The sequence below is a fragment of the Equus przewalskii genome, chromosome 2, assembly GCF_037783145.1.
Source record: "Equus przewalskii isolate Varuska chromosome 2, EquPr2, whole genome shotgun sequence".
NCBI lineage: Eukaryota > Metazoa > Chordata > Mammalia > Perissodactyla > Equidae > Equus > Equus przewalskii.
Genome location: NC_091832.1, coordinates 29247329 through 29261308, shown reverse-complemented (window position 1 = coordinate 29261308; position 13980 = coordinate 29247329).

The following is a 13980-nucleotide window of genomic DNA, read 5'->3' as shown; positions in this document are numbered from 1 at the left end:
AGCCTGCAGATCCTTGAGATCGGCCGTGTTCTTCCGCTCCGGCTGCGAGGCTCCTCGGTTGGGGGTATGCCTCCCTTCAGGCTGGGGGAGTAGCCCTCCTTAGGTCTGGTTGGGACTGACCGACCCATCCTTGCCGCTGAAGCAGCACCAGTTCCCCCTGTCCTGCTCGCTCCGATTAGAATCCGGAGTGGCCAGCTTTATCTCCACTCCTACATGGAGCAGTGTGGCGCTTCAGCAGGAGTCGCCATCTGGGCAGAGCTGACGCCACCACCACCATCCCTTCTCCCCTGCCCCGCAGCAGCTCCTCTGGACTCTCAGTGTGGAAAACCTTTATCTCACACTTCCTGGCTTTCCTGCTATAGTCTAAGACCCTACAGGCTCAGCATTACCTAGAGAAAGTGTTAAAATTCAGGTCCCAGGTGCCAACAAATAAGAGGCATAAACTGCAAGAGAAGCAAAAAGTTTATTTGACGTTTCAAGAATTGCAATGTGGGGGGCTGGTGTGGTGGTGTATTAGATAAGGTTGCATGCTCCGCTTCTGTCACCTCGGGTTCACTGGTTCCATCCCAGGCACAGACACTGCACCACTGATCAGGCCATGCTGTGGCGGCCTCCCACATAAAATAGAGGAAGATGGTTACAGATGTTAGCTGAGCGCTGATCTTCCTCAAGCAAAAAGAGGAGGATTGGCAGCAGATATTAGCTCAGGGTCAATTTTCCTCACCCAAAAAGGAAATGGATTGTAATTTGAGAGACACAGATTTGAGTAGAAATTCAAATGTGCTCCAGTTACAAGACAGGGGCTGAGGGTTTTTGTGGGAAAAAAGGAGGAAGATGAGGTAAGTTGCATTAAGGAAGAGTTCACTGGTGCTCCATGAGGCAAGGCTAGGTTTATACTTCGTAGATTGTCTTGAGATTCGGTCGACAGGCGAAAAGCTAGACTTGTACTTCATTGACTGGTTAGTGATTTGGTCATCAGCAAAGTCCAATTTCATCAGTCCTTACAAGCAGGATATTCTTGTCCTTATTGACTTTTTGGAATGCTGGCAGTTTTCTCCAGTTTGGAAGATAAAGAACATGAGACACGCAAGGCAATTCTTCTGAAACGGCTGCTCCGCCTCTGTTTTAATATGGCTGCACTCATGTCATCTTTCACATTTTCCCCTTTTGATCAAGATCTTTCTCCAAAAGCATTGCTGATCACCCATCAGTGCATCGTTGGTCCCTCATTGCCAGGAAAGGCTTAGTCCCAGTATGTCATGTCCCACATAGGAGGGAAAGCAGTTTCCTTAGGCCCCTTTAGGCCAAATTTGAGGAACAAGAGCACCAGAGCAGAGCAGGGCTCTTGGGTCAAGTTCTTTTAAGGATAATCATCTTCTGCAGTTCCTTGAAGTTTCTCATGTGAAGTTTCCTAAGTCTTGGTAATTATTTCAAAGCACTTAGCAACCGTTATCTGAATGGTGTTTTTTATAACATTGAGACATGCAGAGGAGACAAAGTTTTACAACAAGGAGAATTCCTATAATAACAAACAAGATGCTAAGTCCAAATTAGGGAATCGATGTGAACCAGGAGGCAATGCCTGGGCAGCCAGCTAAAGAGATCAGAGAGCAACAGGATGTCAGTGGGCACTGCATTCAACCATTTGGCTTGTGCCTGAATTCTGTCCAGTTCTAGCTCTACCTTGCCAGAGGTGTTTACTCAAGTAAAACAAGAGGTGTTTACAAGAGTTACAAATGTCACCTCTTAAATCTCTGGAGGTTTGATTGGTTAGGCTAGAAGTTCTAGACACTGAGCATGATGAATTAGGGGAGGAATGGCAGAAAGATAGGTAATTAAACTTGCTAAAGGATTCTCTAGATTCATGTACAGAATGAGGCTTCTGATGACAAGGCCAATAGTCAGAAAGATTTCCCCTTTTGTAATAGATTGGGACATATGGATAAGAGTATTGTCTTTCCAAGAAAGATGGAGAAAATAAGGTAAGAAGCAACAGTGAGTAAGAGGTATACAGGCCTGGTCCAGCTGTCTTGGGAAAGCTGTCTGCCTCAGCCATCAGCTGCTTCTCTTCCTAGTCAATTGGATTTGGAGATCTCCAGCATTTGTACGGGACCAAATGTCAGGGGGAGCCTTCTTCAGCTGTGAGCTGTATCTCCAAGGTTCAGTGCCTTCTGGTTCTGCAGCAGTGTTGGTGGTTAGGAGCACCTGGTAAGGTCCTTTTCAATGGGGCTTAAGAGCTGTCTTTCTCTGATGATGCTTCCAGAATACCCAGTCACCAGGCTCTAGACTGTACCCAAGAGGACCCTTTAAATTGGAATCTGGGAAAGCTTCTTTAACCTGTTGATAATAGGCTCGAGCATAAGACATTGGAGACTTGTAGTAGCTGCTCATACTAGCATAAGACAACAGAGAATCAGGAGAAGATTATATACCAACAGACACTGATCTACTGGTGACCGTCCCATGTGGAGTCAGCTCATGGTTTCCAAAAGAGTACTGTGAACAGTTGGCAAGACCAAAAGTAATACCCTAGGCCAGGGGAGTCCTGTCCACAGGTCTATGACAAAATCTCAAAGACAATTAACATGACTAGAATCCAATATTTACAAAGGTGCAAATATAATTTTTCTCTCTACCATTATTACCCGCATTTTTTTTTACCAAAGATAATCACAGTAAAATTAATTTGTTTATATTAAAAACTTGGCCTGATTATTTATGTAAGCGAAAATGAGAATACTCACTGAGAGTTTCTGAATTCTGTAGGGATCAGGTAGGGAGAAAAAGTAAATGTTTCATCTTTGTTCACAAAGGTATGTTACCTTTGGTCACAAAGGATCAAATTGTTGATCACTTAGGAGAAAATATTTCTTTAAATCTGGAAGAACAAAACATTAGAACATCTTCCTCAGTTCACATAGTCCCATGTAATTTAATATTTTTTCTGCTTGAATCCAGTTTTCCATTAGTTTTCTCAACTTTGCCTGATGATTGAGGATGATAGGAACAGTGACAATTCCAAGAAGTTGGAAAGGTTTTTCATTTAGCTTTGTATGATTTGCCCAGTGAAGTGGGTGCCTCGATCACTGGAGACTGTGAAAGGCAGACCCCAAGTGGGAAATAATTTGCCAGCAGTTTCTTTGCCATTGTGAGGGCATCAGCTTTGTGGCAAAGGAAGGCTTTAATCCATCTGGAAAACATACATACAATAACAAGAACATAATAATAACCCATGCTAAGTAGCAATTGAATTAAATTTAGCTGTAGGTGCTTAAAGGATTCAGAGAGAGGAGTTTGAGACCTCTGGGGACAGAGATAGTTTTTCTTAATGCACTATGGTTGGTGAAGGAATGTAAAAATGAAAAATGGGGTTTGTCAGGGAGCCGGGAAGAGCCAAGTGGCCTTCTTGGATTTCCCATAGCCCTGTCTGCTCATTTAATTTACCACCATTGTTTGCCCATCTTAATTTCTCTGATTCAGGAGCAGACTGTTGCCGTGTTAAAGGATTTCAGGCTGGCAAGAGTCTGGCAATGAGGGGTCAATTTTTTTCTTTTTGCAGAAGCAGAAGGAACTTCAATTACATGTGTCATAACTTTTATAGATTCTGATTCTGTTGTTACTGCCTTTGCATGAAATTCAGCTAAGGCACTTTCCTGATATTTAGTATGAGCCTCAATTTTGATGACAGACATTTTATACCAGGACATATTAAATATCCAGGAATTTCACATAATTTCTGGAACTTTTATAATACATAAAGACATAGCATAAAGAAAGCTTAATGTTATTTCCCACTTAACAATCCTTCCCATGTAATTCAACATGTCAGATAAGCCTAATTAGTTTGATATCCATCTTTTTACAAGGAGAGAGAATGAATCTTTTTCTTTTCTTTCTTTCTTTCTTTTTTTTTTGCTGAGGAAGATTCGCCTTGAGCTAGCATCTGTTGCCAGTCTTCCTCTGTTTTGTATGTGGGTTGCCACCACAGCATGGGTGCCAACGAGTGGTGTAGGTCCACCCCTGGGAACTGAACTAGGGCAACCAAAGCTGAGCACAGCAAACTTAACCACTAGGCCACGGGGCTGGCCCTGAGAACAAATCTTTTGAGATATTTCAGGGATCCTCTGTAAAATCCCAAAGTTAGCTAGAGTTCAAAAAAAGACTTCATTTAGAATCTGATTTAGGGAAGTTTGTCTAAAATATCAAAGAGATTTTAAAACACTTTCCTAACTAGATCACGGATCATTATAAAACTTAATATTTAATTATCTTGGTTTTTTTTTTTAAAGATTTTATTTTTCCCTTTTTCTCCCCAAAGCCCCCCGGTACATAGTTGCATACTTTTAGTTGTGGGTCCTTCTAGTTGTGGCATGTGGGACGCTGCCTCAGCGTGGCCTGACGAGCGGGGCCATGTCGGGTGCCCAGGATCTGAGCTGGCAAAACCCTGGGCTGCCAAAGCAGAGCGCAGGAACTTAACCACTAGGCCAGCCCCCTAATTATCTGTTTAACCAAAATGACAAAAAGATTTCAAAGACAAACACAGAAGGTTACATAGCTGCAAAATTTTAACTCTTTTAATAGAAAAGACTCAGCTTTTCTATTAAGCAAAGTAATCAAAGACCTGATAAAGACAAAACAGAGAATCTTTGTTTCCCAGGCAGACTATATTAAAAGTAAAGAAACTTTGTTTATAATTTCTTATTAAGAACAGACCAGGCGGCTGGCCCCATGGCAGAGTGGTTAAGTTTGTGCACTCCACTTCAGCAGCCCAAGGTTTCGCCAGTTCGGATTCTGGGCACAGACCTAGCACTGCTCATCAGGCCATGCTGAGGCGGCGTCCCACATAGCACAGTTACAAGGACCTGCAACTGGTATATACAACTATGTACTGGGGGACTTTGGGGAGAAGAAGAAGGAAAAAAAAGAGAGAGAGAAGATTGGCAACAGATGTTAGCTCAGGTGCCAATCTTTGAAAATAAAAGAACAGACTAATAATCTGAGAAGACTTTGTCTTTTAATAGAGAGAAAAAACAAATTGTAATTTTTCACCAGTATATTTTGATATTAAAACATTTACTTAATTAAATTCATTCCAATCTTAGCCAGCTTGACCATGCATAAAACACTTTTCTCACGGTTCCTCTTCCACAAACCTCCTATAACTTTCTTTTTATATTCAGAATTTGTTCTTCATTCTTTTCGATAACGAATTTTACTTCTGGACCAATTTACTTTCTTCACAAAAATATCTCCATTCTTTATACCTTTTTTTACAGAAAACATACATTTCCTCAGGGCATAAGTTTTATTTTAATGTGGCACAGGACACGTTTGCTAATAGAGCCAGACATCTTTTAGTTTTGCTGTAATAAGAAGCCAAAAGTAGGTAAACTTAAACTTGTTCAGCAATTAATGTTTCAGTATTTTATCCTATTTGAAAATTATCTAGATATTCAATGAATTTTCCATCATTTAACTTAACTTAGTAAAACTCTAAAATTTCAAGTTACTAAAAAGATTTTGGAAGCTATTTTCAAGTGCATATACCATAACACACAATTATTCTTAAAAAGTTTGCCTAGGGGCCAGCCCAGAGACATAATGGTTAAGGTTGTGTGCTCTGCTTCAGGGCCTAGGGTTTGTAGGTTCAGATCCCAGGCACAGACCTACATACCATTCATGAAGCCATGCCATGGCAGTGTCCCACATACAAAATAGAAGATTGGCACAGATGTTAGCTCAGGGCCAATCTTCCTCACCAAAAAAATAAATAAATAAATAAAAATAAATTCTATTGGAATTATGATTTTTAAAAAGTTCACCTAAAACCCTTTTTGTTTTACTTACATCTATTTAATTTACTTGTTCTCAGTAATTATTTTTAGATTACCTACCAAAACATCATGAGACATTAGATAAAGTCAGCCATCAATTTTTTTGGTGCTGAATTTTGTAACAGAGATAACATGAATTTGTTTGACTTTTAGTAAACCTAGGTAGAACAAAAAAAGTTTGTGACGTTAACTTGAAAAACATTTGGGTTAGTTTCTAATACGTTTTTGAGAGTATACTCAATTTATATAGCGCTAGTTAAGTTTTAAGCTGATTAAATAGAGATCTCTACAAATTAAATTTGATAATACCATCTGGAGGTAGAAAAATATCACACATTTACAACAAACGTATATATAGACAAACATACATAGGGACCACATAGCTATTGTTTTGGAATTACTGCCATGAATCAGGTACAATACTACAAAGCTCACTAGTTATAAAAGAATAGTTGGATTCAAATTTTGTTTCTTTCAGATGGAATAAATTAAAGTTATCTGCTTAGATGGCTAAAGCTTTTTTCTCTACTAATATTTGTGGAGAAGATGCTAGATTTGTGGCAAGGGTGCTTCTATAGTCATTTGCCTCTTTTTTCCTTTTTTGGTTCTTCAGTCTTAGAAATTGGTGTTGGTCTAGATAACAGTTCCCCCAGAGAAGCTGCAAGCCTTTTTGAGATAAATAAGGGAGGTTCTGGGGATGGGTGAAAGGGAACCAGTGGAATCTGAACTACCTCTAGAGTTGCATTTCCAGTTTTGCAAAGATTTGTAAGATAAGGACAGTTGCTGTCAATTCCTCAGAAACTAAATTGGGTTGTAACTTAAATGACATTATAGGCTGATCTACCCGTCCAACCACATCATCCCTAATTTGCTTCTTTCCCTCTGGGTACATAGTTTTGTGTTAAATTAAGGAAGAAGGCCTATTGGGCTGTGAATATCAGCTTCCAATTTCGCCAAATTTCTGATCATAAGTTACCAAATCCTTTCAAATATCTTGTGAGGTTTCGGCCAGGACAAACAGTCAATATTTCTGGCAGTATTCAACAACTCCATTAATTTTTAATTTTAGTTTCCCCTTGACTGTTTAAGGGAATAATGTAGCAGTTTACCAGAAAAATCTCTCAGTCTCATTAACTCTTGGAGGGGCCCATATCAGGCCCTCCTTTGAAAGTCGATATGGAGGTGTCTGTAAAGGTATTAACTTAAGAGTCTTTTGTAGTCTTTTCTTTTAGGTACCTCTTGTATCTTAATTTTTCATTAGCTTTTTGCAGTGAAACTTTCAATAAGGCTACTTTGGAATTTTGAAGCCTTTGCTTTTAAGTGGACTTCTCAAATGATCTTATCTAGTTGGAATGTTCCTTCCAATGGTCAATGTAATTCCCCTGAGGCTGGCTGCAGTTTGGTAGGACCCTAGCCACGAATAGAGTTTAACCCACATTTCTTTTCTTTTTTTTTTTTTTAAAGATTGGCACCTGAGCTAACAACTGTGGCCAATTTTTTTTTTCTGCTTTATCTTCCCATATCCCCCCAGTACATAGTTGTATATTCTTAGTTGCAGGTCCTTCTAGTTGTGGCATATGGGACACCGCCTCAACATGGCCTGAGAGCGGTGCCATGTCCGCGCCCAGGATCCGAACCCTGGGCGCCGCGGCGAAGTGTGCGAACTTAACCACTTGGCCACAGGGCCGGCCCCATTAACCCACATTTCTGTCCAGCCATATATGGCTGTAAATGGGGTGCAACCCACATTTCTCTCTGGCCATATTTTGGCCCCCAACCTGATGGTTACCAAACCAAGCTCTTAGGACATGAAACAAGCTTAGTAAGATTTTGCTCCTCTTTGTAAATATTTACACATTCTGGGACCATAGTTTTTAAGCAAGTGTGCCAGAAGGTGGCGTGCTTGAGTCTTTAGAAATTAAAGATTGCATTCAATTTGTCTGGTCCACGGTTCTCAAATCTAGTGCGCAAAAAGACAAGTTTTGGAAGCTCAAAGGAGCCCCAAAGTGTTGGCCCTAATTTTAAAATCATCTTTAGTATTGTCAGTCCGCTGGGACAAAAATTCAGAAGAGGAAGGATCATAGTTCTTAAATATAAATCCCGCTGGAGTTCCTGAGGGAGGAACTTCTCAGGAACTTTTAGAATATGGAATTCCCACATTAAAGCACAGCCTGAGAAAGAGACAAAAAGAGACAAAGAGATACGAGTTGCAAGCCCCAGGTTGTTACCTATGCTTCTGACCCACTGGCTACAGCTGTTTTGACAAATGACACAAAAGACAGAATTTGAGCACTCACCAGATAGGGAGAAAACCCACAGACCCGTATCTCAAATCTAGAAGCCCTCGCAGATGGCAATCGCTGTGAGTTGGCTTGGAGACAATTGTTTCCTGGGGCGTTTACATTCTAAAGACGGTGAAATTTACAGCTTCAAAGGACAGAGAGAGAAGTGCAAGTTGAGAGAGGTCTGGATTGGCCTCAGTGAGTTTAGAATTAACAGCTTGCAGGGAAGCAAGCTTTTGAGTGTTTCATTTAGAGGCATCAAGATACCATTCAATTGTTTGGTTTGATAATTTTTTCCAACTGAGCACACAAGTGGACCAATTTAGGATTTTCGAAGGAGTCCTATTTAGGCCAGTGAAGCCTCAAATAGTCCTGAGTAAGGCAAATCCAGCAGGACAAAAGTCTACATGTTGAAAGTCCGTATTCTTTAAACATAAAGCCAGCAGGAGTCCCAGAACAGGGGCTGGCCTTCAGCAGTCCCCTTATAAAATGGACTTCCCATTTGTAAGTACTTACCAAAGAAACAAAGGCCTGACAAAGGAACAAAGCAAAGAGAAGTTCCTTAAAGCCAATAACAAAAGGATGGCCAGAACTGGTATCAAAGGACACCCAACTAAAGAGTTTGAATCTCTACCAAAGATGGGAGATTTGGGCCCAGGAGGACTCACCCCCAGGAGCTGGAGCTACTGGGAGGAGACGATAGAGCACAAAGGACTCTTTGCAGCCACCTTGCTTGTGTCTGCATGGTGGACTCTGGATCCCACTTCTGACACCACGTAATGTCAACAGATAAGGGGCATCAACTGCAAGAGAAGCAAAAAGTTTATTTGGGGGTCTCACGAATTTTAATTTGAGAGAAACACTTTTGAGTAGAAACTCAAATGTGCTCTGATTACAGGAGAGGGGCTCAGAATTTTTGTGGGAAAAAGGGAGGAAAATGAGGTAAGTTGTATTAAAGAGGAGTTCATCGGTGCTAGAGAAGCTAAGCTAGGTTTGTACTTCATAGATTGGCTTGAGATTTGGTCATCAGGCAAAAGGCTTGATTTGTACTTCATTGACTGGTTAGTGATTCAGTCATCAGCAAAGTCCAGTTTCATCAGTCCTTACAAACAGGATATTCTTGCCCTGATTGACTTCTTGGAAAATAATGGTTTGTTCCAATTTGGAAGGTAAAGAACATAAGATGTGCAAGGCAATTGTCCTGAAATGCCCTCTCTGGCTCTATTTTAACTTGGCTCCACTCATCATCTTTTGCATTGTCAACTCAAATAATCCGTAACCAATCTATAAATCAAAATTGGGGTGAGTTTATTATGAGCCAGATTTGAGGGCCCAGGAAAGTCCTTCCACAAAAGAATGGAGCACTCCAAAGAAGTGTGGGGTGTACAGAGTGGTTATATACAGTCGAAGAGCACGTATCACATGTGATTGAAATGTCCCTTTTACAATAGTCACGAGATTGCACAGCCATTGATGGACACAGCAGGTAGCAGGTCTGTTGTCTCAAGCTGGGTGGTCAGAGGGTGGGAGCAGCAATTAATTCCTAGCCTAGGGAGAGATTCTTATCCTCAAGGAAATGCCACGTAGGGAAAGTTGCACCTATATCTTAAGAGCATTCGTTCTTGCCTTTGGGACACAGCAAATGCTTAAAGCGGATATACAATGTTTGCTCAATGGCCATGTCAGCCCCTTTTGGAAAAAACAAGTTTAGGCCAAATTTGTTTTACACCAAATGGCTTCCTCACATACTCCAATATATCCTATTGCTTGCCATTTGTTTACCAGCACAGATCCTGCATCAGACCAAGTGAATCAGAATTTTTGGGTGTGGAGCCTGGGAATCTGCATATGTACAAGATTCCCAGGGGATTTTCCACACAGTAAAGTTTGAGGCCCTCTGCATAAGCTCTCGCAGGTCATCTCAGATATGTATTCACATGATCTCCCCACTAGATTATAGGCTCTCTGAGAGAAGGGATTTATTTTGCACTTCTATTACATTTTAGCTCAGCTCTGAACACCTACTGGGCACTTAATTAAATCCCTGTGAATTGGACTGAAGTAAAGAAGTAGACAAACATAGGGCTGGTCGCTTAATCAGGTGAGAGTAAGCGAGGGGAGTGCTGTTCACAGGAGTGTCTTGCTGGGCCATCTCAGTTGTGTTGTGTTTTGAACTGCTCTATGCTCAGATTAATGCCTTAGAAATTATTTGAGGGCGAAAGATTTATACTTTTAAAAAGTGTCTTTTACGTCCCCTTGTTCCCTTTAATGCAGGTCATGTAGTAAATTCTCAATAAATGCAGATTTATAAATTGGATCCAGACACGTATATGCATTTTATAAAAACATTTATGCCAAGTTTCCTTTAAATTAATACTTTCCCATGATGTATTTTAATTGATTTGCAAGAATTCAACTAAATAATTAATCAAGACTTTGATATACTGAAAACTGCCAGGTCCACTTGTATACCTGGCTCCTTCAGACATCTCCAGGAAGTCGTATGCAAATCACTTAGCTGTTCTCAGATGTCAACATTACCTGAGGAATTTTATTTTAAAAATACAGATTCTCAGGGGCCAGCCCAGTGGTGTAGTGGTTAAGTTCGAGCCCTCTGCTTTGGTGGCCTGGGGCTTTGCAGGTTCAGATCCTGGGCGTGGACCTACACACTGCCCATCAAGCCATGCTGTGGCAGTGTCCTATGTATAAAATAGAGGGAGATTGGCATAGATGTTAGCTCAGAGACCTATATATAAAAATATGTAGATTCTTACATTCTACAACCAGAGTCTGAGTCTGTGGATGTGGGGGTCTGGGAATCTATATTTTTAAAACATCTGTTTGAATGCTATTGTGGAATTATTTATTTTTCACTTTTTTTTTCTTTGGTGAGGAAGATTGGCCCTGAGCTAACATCCATCCCAATTTTCCTCTATTGTTTATGTGGGACGCCCACCACAGCCTGGCTTGATGATCAGTGTGTAGGTCCATGCCCAGGATCAGCACCTGTGAACCCCAGGCCACCAAAGTGGAGTGTGCAAACTTAACCCCTACGCCAGCAGGTTGGCCCCTATTGTTCACTTTTTATGGTATAGTGGTTATGATTTTTAAAATAACTTTTTAAAAAGTTTATTATTTTTTTATTGAGGTAACATTGGTTTATAACATTATATAAATTTCAGGTGTACAGCATTATATTTCGATTTCTGTGTAGACTACATCATGTTCACCACCCAAAGACTAATTACCATCCATCACCACACACATGTGCCCAGTCACCTCTTTCTCCTCCGCACCCCCCCCCCCACCCCCACATTCCCTCTGGTAACCACCATAAAAGAACTTTTATCTAAAGTATTGAAAGATAAAATGACATGATATCCGGGATTTGCCTTAAAATAACCCCAGCGTGGGGAGTGGCTAATAGTCAAGAAGAAGCAAGCATGTCAATAACTGTTGAAACTGAGCGATGAGTATGTAAGGGTACAGTATACTAGTCCCTCTACTTATCCATATGTTTGAAATTTTCCAGAATTAAAGGTTTAGGGAAAAATAAGCCTTCTCTGGTGATTCTAATGCAGCAGCCTATGAAACTATGTTCAAGATTCATTGGAATAACCCCTTTGAAGCCAATTTCCACTCTCTCAGCATGATCCTACAGGAAGCTTGTTGATCAAGAACCCTTCCTACTGCCCTTTATTGTTCTGCTTTGCAAGGACAGGCAGAGCTGTTCGTGTAACAAAGTAGAGACAAATAAGGGGTTATTTGCAATTAACAGATATCTCCCTGGAATTTAAACTTTGACTACAGAACCTTGACTGTCCTCTCTCCTCCTTCTGATAAGTGACGAGACAGTAGACTGACGTGCCTGTTTCCCAGGTAATCAGTAACCTGGAGAAGAAATCTAGAGACTGAATGTGGACGGATTGCAATACTGATTCTTGTGATTTCAGAATGATGAAAGCCTCTCTCTTTCTGGCCTCAAATTCCTTCAGTCTTTTATGGGAGCTACTTTAGAAGACAAAACTATAAAGAAAAGCAAGCGTAGGGGCCGGCCTGGTGGCATAGTGGCTAAGCTTGTGTGCGCTGCTTCGGCGGCCCGGTGTTCACAGGTTCGGATCCTGGGTGCAGACCTCCACAGTGCTCGTCAAGCCACGCTGTGGTGACGTCCCACATGGAAGAACTAGAAGGACGTACAGCTGGGATATACAACTATCCTATGTACCATGTACTATCCTATGTCCTGGGGCTTTGGGGAGAAAAAAAAAGAGGAAGATTGGCAACAGACGTTAGCTCAGGGCCAATCTTCCTCACCAAAAAGCATGAAAAAAAAAAAAGGAAAGAAGAGAAAAGCAAGTGTGTGATTATTAAAAAAGATAGGATAATGGCTACCGCCACGCAGCAGGAGAAGTTATGATGGGAGGGACACATGGAGGGCTTCTGGGGCCTGACAATGTTCTTTTTTTTTTAACCTGCCTGGCAGCAACACAGGATTTCATTTTACAGTCATTTATTAAACTTTACAACTAGTTTTATGCACTGTGTGTGTATTATATTACACAATTCTTTAAAAATTAAAAAAGAAATGCTTCAGAACTTGAGAAAGGGCTAGAAATGAGACCAAAATCTGATTCCCTGAAATTTAAAGTTAGGGACTGAGCTTTGGAAAAACTCGCAGAATTGAAAATGGGGAGAGGCGGGAGGGTTTCAAGCACTTTCAGAAAGTGAGTTCCACAGAACGCCCGTTCTGCAGGATGTCATGTGAATGAATAAGCTGGGAAATGCCGGGTTAAATATTCAATCCACAAAAAAATATGAAGAGCCTTACAGGTCAGACAGTGTTCCGAACACCATGAACTCGATGGACCAGTCATTGTATGAAGTGACATAGCTTAACTTGCTACTGTGTTGTGAATGTTGAAAAGGTGGGACAGACTCTTCAGTGTTCCTCAAATTTATCAGCTCCGGGTGTCTCGGACCCAGTTAACGTGCCGCCTCAGATTCGCTCAGCTTCACCTCTCTCCCAGCCCCTTGGCCCCTTGTCCATGGAAAGCCTGGATGCTACTGCGGCCTGGGTCAGCCTCATCCCCGAGCACTGGTGGCTGTCTCGGCCTGTCCTGGAGTAAGTCTGGGCTCCGGCAGAGCCGCCATTGTGCCCGGTGCGGCGGAGGCAGCGGCAGCTCCAGCACCCACGCCCAGTCCAAGCGGACCTCGGAGGCGCTGCTCCTCCCACCCCCTGCAGAGGCAACTGAGGGGGCGCCACCTAGCGTCCGCAGCAGCTGCCCGAAGGGGCCAAGTTATGCAACCTGGAAGGGCAAGGATTCTTTCATTCTAAAGCTCTGGGAGGCAAACTCCAGTCGCGAGAGACAGGAGCTGCAAGAAGCCAGCAGACAGAGCCCTCTCCCTCCTTCCCTCTGATGAGCTGCTTTGAGTCCTGCTGTGTTCTTTACAACATGTTAGAAACATCTCACAGGACTGAGCACGCAGCTGGGTCTCTGGGTGGAGCTGTGGCCGGCTCAGTGATGTGACACTTTGTGTTTGCTCCCTGGCTTCCCGTTCCTTCACGCAGCCTCCCCGGGACTGTCCTAGACTAAAGCACTGAGGCTTTGCAAAATTCAGGCTCTGTTTTCTGGAGAACCAGAGAACAAGGCACTGAACCTGTTTCTTGAGGATCATTTCAGGGCCAGTTTTCTAAGGAGCTGTCATTGGGCAATGCTGGTTTAAAGAACTTCTTTGGTGGGACAGAAGCCCAGCCTTGCCATCACCGTTTACCCCCTGTCGCACACTTTCTATCAGGCCTTCTTTCCGTCCACTCTGAACTTTCCCGAAAAAGAAGCCAAATGAAACCCCAACTCCCTCAGTAA